The following is a 13300-nucleotide window of genomic DNA, read 5'->3' as shown; positions in this document are numbered from 1 at the left end:
TCCTGCTTAGCAGCTTCCCTGCCTGGGGCCTACTTCCCCCTCTTACATCCTTCCCATCCTGTCCTCCCGCCACCAATCCCATGCCTTGGATAAATCAGGTGCACCTGAATCTGTTTCTGGGAACTTGACTTAAAGAAGATGAAATTGGTTAAAAAGTAGATTGCATTTTAGAGCTTAATCATAGACAGAAGTTAGGTATGCATCGAAGATCCAGTACCTATAGGATGGGGGAAACAGGTAAGAAGGTACTTTCTGGGAGTGCTAACCTTTAAGCTGGATGCATATGCACACATATATACATATTTATAAATAAGTACATATTTAAAAACAAAATATTTTCATATAATGACATATCAAAAATAAAGGTTTTAGAGAGATATATTGTGATGATTTAGAACAGTTATTGTAACCTTTCAGTTCTGCTCAGCACAGTTAACACAGCTAGCTCTCTTAGCATTGCCTAAAAGGGCAGCAGGAGGTGCTCTTGTTGGTATCCTGGTACCTGATTCTACAATTGTAATGACCATTCACTAGGTATTGAGTACTTACTGGGTGCCAGGCATTGCATCATACACTGGGATAAAATAGTGATGAAGCCAGCTCACCATTGACTGACTTATGGGGAAAACAGAAGCAGTTAGATTCTACTGTCTTGGGGAAGTCTGGATCAGCTCGCCATCTACTCTCACAGTATTTTTGGCTCTTGGTTTGCAAGGAGGAAACTTACTGGGCCAGTGGAAAAACCATGACATATTTTTTCTATGCAAAAATGTGTCATGATTTTTCCAATGACCCAATCTTTAATGGCTTTATTGGATATATTATTAAAGAGAAGAAAAGGCCTGGTGTGAGGATTTCAGTAACGACTTAACAGTTTCATAATGATGTAAAAGAGTCATCATGTTTTTTGACAGTGAGGCTGCCTCTGTTACCTACGCATTAGAAGAGGGAATTGAAAACTCCAGAAATTCATGCTGCTTCCCTCTCAGGATTGCAAAATCTACGGAAAAGCTATAGAAAATATTTCAAAACAAGATGCACAGTGTTTGACGGATAATAAACTCAGAGCTCTGAGGTATATAAACTAGACAATTCAACAGAATTTGTTTTTTCAAAAGCAGCTGTAAGAAAAACAAAACAACACACACAAAAAATATGAGACAACAGTAGTTCTACACAAAGTTGAAAAATTTACCCATGTCGTAGAAGAGGAAATCAATAAACACTTCCCAAGAATTGAAATTCTCCCCTCCCAGAGGGTAGAAAGGGATCATTCTAGTGAGCTCAAGAATGTAGCTATAAAATGTATTTTCTCTAAATTTAGAAAGTTTTAAACTACATGTAATTGATATGCTAAATGAGTGGGACTCACAGAGCACACTGAAAACACAACGCGGTTCTGCCCACTGTCTCCCACCCTTCTGCTGTGTACACGTGTGTGTATGCACATGCACACTCACAGTGTTACTAATTCTTCCCAGGCCCCTGGGTATAATTGGGAAGGCCCTATAGCTTGTGTTCACATCCTTAGATTATAAAAGTCCACTAGACATTTTAGGAAGTCTCAGATCAGCAATTCATATGTCTTGATTCATGTAATGGGAACGGTTTGGAACCTCATAGTTAACCTTTCTTCTTTCCCCCATAACAGATGATTCCTTTTTTTGAGAACTAGTGGTAGGTTCTTTGAAGGCCCCACCATACCGGGGTAGATAATTTTTCTTTTGCTTCTTGCAAATCAGGTGATGCTTTTTCATTTTCTGGCCATTTGTATGTCTCTCGTCAATTCCAGGGAATAGATGCTTTATCCTGACTCCCTGATATTTCCTCACCTCTCCAGACGGTGATCTAAGCCAGGATTTCAAGGTGATGGTTAGTTCTCTCTCCTCTATAGCTTGTGTCTAGCTCCCAAGAGACCTTTATTCATATTTCCCCCTCCCCTTTCTAGACAGGTGTGTCTTTGCCCCAATGCTTCAGGTTCATAGCCAAAGCCTCTGTTTATTTTATATTTTATTTTAAAAAAATTCTTTATACATTCAATCACATTATTTAGTTTACAAAGTGAACATTTCAATATCCGTTAGGTCACACATCATTCCATGATTTCTTTGGTCCTCTGGGATACTCATATCAATCTCTCTTGTGGCAGCTAGGTGATAATGGGGAAGAGGGAGAGTAAAAAAATACCATAGAACTCTAATGACTATTTTATAAAAAATACTTTATCCTGTACCCTCCCTTTCCAGCTGACTACCTGGCTGTGGCACAAGTAGTTTAGGGTTAAGAGATGGGTGATGGTAGTTCTCTAAAGTCAGATCTTATGATAGGAGTTTCTGTTACAGACCTAGTATCATTGATCACAATAAGAATGATAGGGCCCAGAAAAAATAGCAGGAGGTGGGTGTGATTATAAGGAGTGTCAGGGTCAGAGTCCAAGCAAAGAACCTGACCCATAGAAAGTTTTGTTATGCTTAATGGAACACAGAGCACCTGGGGGTGAATTAATGGGCTGCCTCCAAGACTACTACCCTGTCAACAAATACATCATGAAAAGAAACATCAGGACAGCTGAGGATAGTTGCTCCAATAAAAAAGTTTTGATCATGTGACCAATTTTCAGACTTGATTTAGTTTTCAAACCCAGAACTCTCTTGATTGAAAAGAGGGTCTGTGTTCCCAGGAGGAAGGACTCTGTAATACTGTACAATAGTATACAATAAAGGTTTTCCCAGTGCTTTCCCAATGAGTCCATCCATAGCCATTTTCTGTGATAATTATACCTAGGGGAAAGGGGAAAAACAAACTTTGGAGGACATTTGGACATAGGGCTCAATTTGACCATGTTATCTGAAGTACTTAGACTCGTCCCTGAGGACTAGAGTGGAGATATATGGGACTCAGGTAACAGGTCAAAGTCTAAATGGGTTCATTTAGATCACAGACCCAGCTGGTGGTCATTTCTCCTCTCTGTGAACATAAAATTGGGATATCACGCTTGGTAACTGTCACAACCCACACATATTAGTTCCTTAGTCTACAGAGAAGGGGCTGTTATTGTGGGGAAGGATAACTGCAAACCTACTGCTGATCCTGGCCCAAAACAGCATGTGGAAAACAATACTGTACTCCAGGATAGTTGAAGGGGTAGGAAGGGATGACTCAAATCAGTGCCACTTTTACATATCTAAATGATGCAGGGTGGCATTTCTCCTATTTCTAGTTAATTCATTGTCTGTCCCCTGAAGAAAACCGATGGGCCCTCAAGGTTTAGAAAAGATCTTCAAAAACAAACCACATAGATGACCCAACTGTGGCCACTGTTCCACAGTGTTCTATATGTGTTATTTGCTAGAACAGATGAACATGACTTCTAGAACATTATGCATGACTACTGATGTAGCAGATGCATTATTTTCTATTCCAATCAGGAAGGAGAATCAGGAACAGTTAACCTTCACATGCGGTGGGTAGTAATATACATTTACAGTTTTGCCTGAGAGCTCTGTTGACTCTCCTGTCCTCTGCAGAGATCTGGACCATCTGGTCATCAAGCAGAACATTAGAATGATCTACTGTATTGATTTTATTATGCTAATCAGGTCCGATGAACAAGAAGCAGCTAGCATCAAAAGGCTTTGGAGAGATACATGCTCTCTAGTAGATGAGCCCTAAGAGTTGTAAAGATGGGAACATGCACATCTGTGAAATATTTAGATGTTCATTGGTTAAGGCAGTCCAGGTCACCATCTCCAAAGTAAGAAAAGAAATTATTATATTTTGCCCTTCCCACCACTAAAGGAAACACAATGTCTAGTAGGCCTGCTTGGGTTCTGAAAGCAACCTATCCCATTGTTGAGAATATTGCTCAAGTCCATAAACCAAATCATGCAAAACACTGCCAGGTTTGAGTGAGGCCCAGAATAGGAAATGGCTCTGTAGCAGAACCAGAAGATGGTGTCAAGGGGAAAAAAATTATGTTTTAACCCTCATAAGTTCTTAACTGAGACAGATTCCTGTTAACAAAGACAAATTAATAAGAGAAAAGTATATGAGTTTTATTGATATGTGTTGCCATCACAAGGAGGAAGAAGAACTCTCTCACACCACTGGCTCGGATCAACCTTATAAAATGTATCCAACAAAGCACAAAAAATTTAGAAGTGAAGACAAAGGACCAAGAAGTCCTAGGCTTTGGTAGTGGGAAAACTTAAGAAGGTGGTAAAGTTTGTTCCCAATTTCTTCTGGCTTCCATGGGTGAGTAGTGTCTCTGAGCTGATAAGCAAGCTGTCTTACCTGTTAAAAAAGAAAAAAAAAATTACATCTTTAGGCATACAAGGAGAAGCAGGAGAAGTCTCCCTGTAATCTAACCTTTGACTCAGCAATCCTCAGTATTTTGGGGAGACATAGTTTGGTTTCTTTCAGATGTAAGCAACCTACTATTTATTGAAAAGGTATAGAACCTTGATGATCCAATGCCATTGGAGGTATCAGTGATAGAAAACGATGCTATGTGGAGCTCTATCTTCTGGGAGAAGAACAACATAGGCTATTTGTGGTTCTGGATACAGAATAATAAGTCTTTATATGCCTTTTGACAACAATTACCATGTTACTGTATCCTGGTTGAGAGAGAGCACCATGGGTTACCAGGATACCATGTGTCTGGAATTGCCTGTCATTAACTGCCATACTCACCAAGTATTACGGTTGGAGAGGCCCAGCAATACCTAATAAAATGGAGTGGATATATCTGGAATTAAGGACAAATAAGACTAGAAGCTATGAACAATATATTGTACATAAGTGGATAGTGTAGAAATCTGTCACCCACCACCGTTGCACTAAGTATCCCTTCTCCTGCACTCCTAATGCCTCCTACTTATGTTGGTAGAGTCTTTTTTTTGGGGGGGGGAGAGGTTTTTGCTATAGGGTGCGTGCGCTCGCCAGACAGACAGAGAGAGACAGAAAGTGAGAAATCACCCCCCCGGGGGGATGGTCACGCCACAATCCCTTCTCCTCCATTCTCCTCTCGGGATCTTGGGCACGCACGCACATGCGCCCGGAGTTGAGTTTTAAGCCACCGAGTCCAGGGCCCGAACCGCGGTCGACTACATGGGAGTCCAGTGACATAGCCATTACGCTAACTGCTGGTTCCCAGTAGAGTCTATCTTTTATGGCCATCTGAGAGAAGAAAAAAATGTGGGGACAAGTTGAAAATGATGAAGACTGCAATGTAATCTTGAGATTGGTCTTGAAAATGATGAGAGGGACCAGCAGGTGATGTGGTGGTTAAGGCATTGGACACTTCCACATGGCTGACCGCAGTTTGAGTCCAGACCTGGTGTACTTTCTCACTTTCCTTCCATCTTCCACTCTCTCTCTTTTTCTCTCTGTCTGGTAAAATTTAAAAATCTGAGTGAATAAATTAAATTTTTTTTTTTTTTTAAGAAAAGAGTAATGAGATTAACTTTCAATGTGCAGAGCTTTGGGCAATGTACCTAAAAGGCCACTTTGTCCATACTTTGTAAAGTTAAAAGAAGTTAAAATATATTGGGTTGTCAGAAGAGTCATGAAGTATTTTTGCATAGAAAACAGAAAAATAACATGACTTTTCTGATGACCCAATATATGAACTCACTGCCAGCAGGTGGTGTGGTGGTTAAGGTGTTGGACTCCCACATGACTGACCACAGTTCAAGTTCTGAACCTGGTGGCTTGCTTTCTCACGTCCCCAATCTCTCTCTCTCTCTGAAAAGTACTCATGCCCTATAGCAAATTAAAAAAGTAATAAAATTAACTGATTAAGAAATACACACAAGCAGTAATAAATGGCCTGACCTTCAAGGTCGGGGGCCATATATCTTTCTATCTGTCTTTATACCTCCCTCATTTATTTCTTGCTCTTTTTCCTTTCCCTTAGTATAGTACTTGGAGTGTGTAACCATTCATTATTCATTCAATCATCTGTTCATGCTTGCTCTGTGCCAAGCATTGTTCTAGGTGCTGGGAAGAACCCTAAAGGTAATCAGAAGCCATCACTTTTTTTCATCCTTTTCCTCCTCACTTGAATTTATCATGTGTTTCCTACATACCTAGCACTGTAGTAAATGCTTCCTAACTGCACAATCTCTGTCTCTTTTTTGGAGAGGATCTTATTATGTCATGATCCTCCTGCATTTCAAGGTGAGGCCATGTAAGCAAAATGACCTCTGAAATTAGAAGGAGATGAGAGAGCAAAGAATGAGGGAGACAAGGCCAGCTCATCAGTTTAGAATTTTATATGGGAATTTTCAGACAGAAGAGAGGTCTTGATTACCTGCAAGACAAGTAGGTTTCCATATCTTAGACTCCAGAGCATACTTTTTTTTGTTTAAAGAGAGATTTTTCCTATAGGATGTGTGCACTCACCATAGAGACAGAGGGAGAGAGAGACACACACACACACAAAGCAAGAAATCACCTCCTGGGAGATGACCACACTGCAATTCCTTCTTTTCCATTCCCCTTTTGGGATTTTGGGCATGCATGTACATGTGCCCAGTGTGAGTTTGAAGCCACCAGGTCCAGGACTCAAGCTGTGGTCAGCTACCTGGGAGTTCAGCAATATAACCATTATGTCATTTGCTGAGACCCAAAGTATATTTGTATATAGCCTGTATAGGAGCGATTTGTCAAGGGAAATAAACTTAGGGAGGCACTTGAGGAATGTATATGGTGGCTTTGGTGTAGCAATACAATATCTTAACTATGATCAGGAACTCATCATTTCCTAAGAATGACAGGAATGTTTACCATAATGACTTAGGCTACATTTCAGCCTTGAGATGATACCTAAGGAGCTTGGGGGTGCATCGAGATCAGGTTGGTCAAGATGGAGAATTAACTTTAAGACAGAGTAACTCTGGTTTCACCGCATCCTGCCTCAGCCTCCACAGTAGCTGGGACTTCAGAGACATGTTGCTATGCCTGATTTGTAGGTTAGGCTGGGTCTCAAACCTGGCCCTCCCATGTGGCTTCTGCCTGCCCAGTAGTAGTGTCAATCACTGTGCTACCATTCTTGGGCAGGTGCATAACTTCTTTCTTAATCCCCAGAAAAAAAATCCTTAAAGATTGTTTGTACTATAAGATGAACCTGACACAAATGCTAAAATGAGTTGTCCAAGCCAATACTTATAATTAATCACAACCAATAATGTAGCTTGTTGATACCTGAACCAAAGCAAATAATTTTTTAAAAATTTAAATTGCCAGAGGGTGTGTACTATAGAAAGATACATAGGAGATAGTAAGGAAACAGCACTTCCCAATGAGACACAGTCACACTGTAATCCCTTCTCTTCTGTAGAGATTTTGGACATGCACACACATACACCCAGGGCAAAGATTGGAGCTATGTTTAGCCTTATGGGATTCAGTCCCTTTACTAATAGGGCTAGCCTAGATGCATTTTGGTTTTGGACAAGGTAATGCCAGTATTCCATGAGGTTTAACATATGAAATGAGGTCAGTCATTAACATCGTCAACATAAAAAAGTTTTATTTTCTTACTTGCATTCTTTTTATTTGAATGTTGACGTTGGAAAGGTACCTTAAATTACCTTTGACTCTCTATTATCCTGGAGGATCATCATCCAGCAGTTCCTTCCATTAGTTACTTCCACCCTGTAAGACAGATCCTTTTGGATTACTGCTACCTGACACTTTACAGTTCTTTACCAGGAATTCTTTTTTTGTTTTCTTAAAGAATCCTACTTTCAACAAATTCGTGGAAATGTAGCAGCCACATAGTTGTGTGATTGACACATAGAAAGGTCAAATTGCTTGCCCAAAGTAATTCTGCAGGCTAGAGGTGATGCTGACTCATGATCTGTGAATTTGGCCATGTGCCCTAAGCTCTGACCATGGCATCAAACAGTCACCTTAAAATCAGGGGGCACCTGTAAGCAACTTCAGTGTGGCAAGGGCATTGTGTACTGTTGACACGTTAGCTGTTAACCATCTGACATACAGATTTGCTGTATTTTTAGTGGTCTTGGCAATGGCCTATTCATGGTGGCATTTTTTTTTTTTTTTTTTTTTTGGAGGGGTTTTTTTAAAGGGGGGCATTAACTCAACATTTGCTAGAGGGCGCATGTACTCACCAGAAAGACAGAGAGACAGAAAGCAAGAAATCATCCACCCAGGGGGCATGGCCACACCGCAATCCCTTCTCCTCTATTCTCCTCTCGGGACCTTCGGCACGCATGCACATGTGTCCAGCGTGAGTTTAAGCCATCGGGTCTGGGACTCGAACCATAGTCAACTACATGGGAATCCAGCAACATAGCCATTATGCTAACTGCTGGTCCCTCATGGTGGCATTTTTGCAGTTTGATTTTTTTACTTTGTATTTTAAAAATTCATTATAATGTCGATGTTATCATTAATAATAATACAATATTGGGCACCTTCAAAAGAGCAACATTGGTTGTAATATCTGAATAGAACTCTTATTTTACTTGGTGAATGTGTTAAATCAATCCCATGGTGTCCTCCTTATGAAACAAACCATAGGGCAGTTGCTGGTCATCTAAGCTGCCAGCAGGTATGAGTCTTTATTTAAAACTAAGTGATTTTCCATAATTAGTTGAGGGCCACAGAAATTATCTCATTAATTGGTGTATTTTAAGAGATGACTTTATTAGCAGGGAGATATATGGTAGTCATAGCAATTAGATAATGAATTAAGAGGTACATACTCTATAGTATAAAATCTGCTTTGATTCAGAAATAAGCTAATAGCCACAGGAAAACATACAAGTTGTCTGAAGATGCATGTCATACAGGCTTGATGATTTGATTTGTTTCTTATTTAAATCCTCAGTGACTTATAGGATTGGATAAGAATCTTGTCTTAGAAACAAAATGTAAGCGGCGGGGGGCAGGTGGAGGGTGGTGGGATGGGAATACAAAAATCTCAAGAATCAAGATGAGTAGTATTTTATAATTTAAAAGAATCGAAATTAGGACTAAAAATCCTCAGTGAACAAAATATCAATATTTGAAATAAAGCCAGGATTTGATCTCGTCTTGCCTGTCTCTTGCGCTATGCTATAAGCTAGAGGAGGAAAACATGGTCTCTACCCTTTATACTATGGAGTCTGGAAATCCTGGCACACTGGACATGCTCAGTACATCTTTTTTCCATTAGTAATGAAAAAATATTGTTCAGTAAAAGGACTGTCTGTGAATCTAGAGACAAGCCATGTAGATTTGGTTTTTTTTGAGAGGTTTTTCACTATAGGGCGCATGCACTCGCCAGACAGACAGAGAGAGACAGAGAGACAGAAAGTGAGAAATCACCCCCCCAGGGGGGATGGCCACGCCGCAATCCCTTCTCCTCCATTCTCCTCTCGGGATCTTGGGCACGCATGCACATGCGCCCGGCATGGGTTTTAAGCCACCAGTCCGCAAACTGCAGTCGATTACGCGGGAGTCCAGTGACATAGCCATTACGCTAACTGCTGGTTCCCAAGCCATGTAGATTACTTTTCTGTGGACTTAAATGAGTTGCTTCTCAGTCAGTGTTATCTTTGAAAAGAGAGCATTGAACACTGAGTCTTGTGGGTCTGTCCAGGCTCTATATGCTATGGTTCATAACTAATATCAAGAAAGGCTATTATCATGGAGGGTTTTTTATCAGACAAAAGGGTTGAGCCTGATGAGTCATTACACAGTAAGCCAGTTTTAGAGAAGAGAGTTTGCTTAGAGGAAGATTTTATATGGGAGTTATCAACCCAGGGAAGTAGAGTCCAAGACTCTTTCAGTGTCATTTCCGACTGAGGGCCATCCAGGGCTATTAAACATGAGTTAGGAATGTGGCAATGTGAGGACTTGGTGGGTAGGAATCCAGGGGCTTTCCAGAATAGTTTCTATGATGTCATCTTTTTTCTTGGTGCAAGGAGTTGTGAAGTGGGTTCAAAGTGAAATGTTACCATCAGGTCTGTTCTGGGAAAAAACAAAACAAAACAAAACAAAACAAACTTAACCATTAGGACATCTGGATCTCTTCAAGTTTTCAATGCTACTTGTGACTGTGTCTTGCAAAAGTTGGACAATAAGGGCTCTCACAGTGTGGTCAGTATAGGACAATAACCACAATGTGTAAATAGAATCAATTAGCCAGGAGGGCAAGAGCATTTTTTCTCACCGTTTAAGTCAATTACCAGGCCTCTAGGCATATTTCTTTTACTTTACTTGATACATATTATATTTAAGACTAATCAAAGAAAACTTCACTTCTCAGGAGCTCGGTATCAGATTCATCCACACATTCATTCATCCCACCATCTGACAGAATTTATCATGTACTTTCCAAGTACCTAACAGTGGGCAACTGCTGGAGAAAGGAAGATCAGAAGCAACGGTCATTGACCTCCACTGTGCAGCAGGAAGACAGAGGCATGGGCACACAGGAAGGGGCATAATCATTAGAATTGCTCTAATGGACTGCAGAGGAAACATTAGGGAGGAACCCTGATATCTCCCAGGGAAGTCCATATTTGCACAGAGGATTTGGGAAGAAAAGGATAAGGAAGAGGGGGTTAGCAGGAGAAGAAAGGTGGTTTTTTCCCAGTTTAGGTCAGAGTGTGTGTTTGTATGACTAGATGTGTTTTTCCTTCTTTTTCCCAGAGACGAGAACATGGAAGGCAATGGATCCTAAGAACAGAATGGAACCTTTCAAAATTAAACTCCAGGATAAAGGAGGAGATAGATTCCTTTAGTCTATTAAGTAGAGGAGTTATATTACCAGGTGTTAATATTAGTAGTATGACCCTTTTTTTTTTTTGAGAGATATTTTTGCTATAGGGCATGCGCGCTCACCAGAGACAGAGACAGGGAGACAGAAAGCAAAAAAATCAACTCCTGGGGGATGGCCTCTCCACTCTCCTCTTGGGATGTTGGACATGCAGGCACATGCGCTGGTGTTGAGTTTGAAGCCACCAGGTCTAGGACTTGAACCGCAGTCAACTATTTGAGAGTCCAGCAATGTAACCATTATGCCCTCTGCTAGTCCTGCAGTGTGATGTTTTGATTGGCTTTAAAATAATGCATCCTGAGGCCAGACCCCTGTGTCTTCTCTTTGTCTACCTTTACCATCCAAAAACCTCTCCCCACCCTGAGAGCATGACAGTTCCATCTTGGCTGGCGGTAGAGCATAGTCTGTAGGGCCTGGAGAAGGTAGAGGTAACTGTGTACACACATGTGTGCACACACGTGAACTCATACGTTGGGCTCAGGACTTATTACCGGAAAATATGACTGTAGGAGACTGAAATATGCCACTCCCAAATATACTTCTTTGGCATATTTGAGCTGGTTGTGTCATACTGAAGACACAAGAGTAGTTCTGAAAAGCTATCTTTTATGAAAGAAATGTACATCTATAATGGAAATCTACCATTAGTGAAGGATGTATATCAGGAAGAAGATTGGTACAAACAACTTTTATGACGTGAGATGCGTTTTATCTGCAAAGCTAGACAAATTTAATTCACTATTCAGTTCTTCTCCCCACCTTCCCATCATTTGTATAGCTACCAACTCCAATTCCTAAGCCCCGTATTTCTACCTGTAGCTCTGGACACTGCATAAACTCCAGTCATCTGACCTTTCTTGGAGTCTCAGATTTTGTGGGATTCCCATGCATATGTATATTACTAAAAACAATTTTTCTCCAGGTAGGCTGTTTTATGCCAGTTAAATTCCTAGCCCAGTCTAGGGATCTAAAAGGCTTGAGGAAAGCCATTCTTCCTTACCCTACACATATAGGAAAACGTGTCATGAGAAAGTTTGTTTTGCATGATTATAGAATTATATGCTGGAATAAATGTATCTATAATGAAAAGGAAAATTGCATCGTTGGGGGAAACAGGTCATGAGAAGGAATCTGACTGACTTAAAGTGCCAGAAGGTATGGGCTGGGCTAATCGTATAAATAAATGCTTAGGTCAGAAGGAGAAGAATAATAAACATATTTCTTTTATTGGAATAGTTCCCTTGTCGGCGGTTAAACTTTATGATATGAAAGTCATTTTATTTGCTGTCTTAATACTACATCAGCAGACAATCCTGTAGCAGCGCCCAGGGGTGAGATTCTAAAAGCAGAAAAACAAATGACAGAGAGATGGACTCGGATGCTGTCAGATTGGATTGTTAATAACGGCGATCCAGGTTGACCTCTTTTTCATGGGGTCTTCAAAAAGTTCCTGAAAAATGTCTATTATGTAAAAAACTAGATGCATTTCAAACATTTTTTTTTTGCCCAAATAAACTCATATTTCAATTTCATTTTCCCATGAATTTTTCAAAGTACTCACATGCAGCTGTTAACTAGCTTTCAAAATCAGGATCTCAGTCAAGGAAATCAAGGTCCAGAACAAAAAACACCCTCTTCCAGGGATCCTGAATTGAAATTTCCATTTCAGGATGTCTCTCTGGGGAACTCCTTTCCATAGATGACTTGTGCTAAGGTAAATAGATTTAGGGTCTTCACAGTCTGTAGTCATTTGGGGACCCCCCTTTCTTTTTTTCCCAGAGAGCATTTAATGTTGTCAATTTCTGGAGACTAAATGACCTGAGGCTTCCCAGGCCAAAGAGGAAGACAACAGGAGCAGACATCCATTCCCTTTCTCCCTCCTTTTAATTCCACGAAGGAAATAACCTTTGTTAAAGGTCAGGTGATGTTGGCAGGTTATCCAACTGCATTCTTTTTCTCTCTGCGATTCCATTTTCTAGCTGAGCTACTCAGGTACCATTGTTTAGATTTTCTCCTGGATTTTAGGTGTTGTATCTTTCCTGCTTGGAGAGAGAATTTTCCTACAATGATAATGAGGCTGACTCTATGCTGGGTAAATAACCTTGATGAAGAATACATTTTAACCAGCTACAAATTTTATTGGCTCATATACAAAGCAACATTAAATATTATGTACTTTTCCCTCCTGTCATGACCTGAAAATTATAATCTCCTAAATCAAGAAGGGTAAAGAGGTTTTACTTAACGGGCCAACTGTATTAAATTGCTACTTGGAGTGCTGCGTTGAGAAAGGCACTGAGGTTGCTTCTAAGCTCAGTTTAGGAGGAGTTCTGTGATCAATTAGGCATGTCTGACAAGCCTGGGAAAGGGAAATACAGGTAAAGGCCCGTGCGCCAGGGATTTGTATTACCTTGATCTTTCTTTTTTTTTTAAGAGGTTTTTTTTTTTTTTTTTTTTTTTTTTTTTTTTTTTTTGGGGGGGTTGTCTTCCGCCCACAAACAA

The sequence above is a fragment of the Tupaia chinensis genome, unplaced genomic scaffold (assembly GCF_000334495.1).
Source record: "Tupaia chinensis unplaced genomic scaffold, TupChi_1.0 Scaffold143796_1, whole genome shotgun sequence".
NCBI classification, from domain to species: Eukaryota; Metazoa; Chordata; class Mammalia; order Scandentia; family Tupaiidae; genus Tupaia; species Tupaia belangeri.
This window is presented reverse-complemented; position numbering follows the sequence as displayed.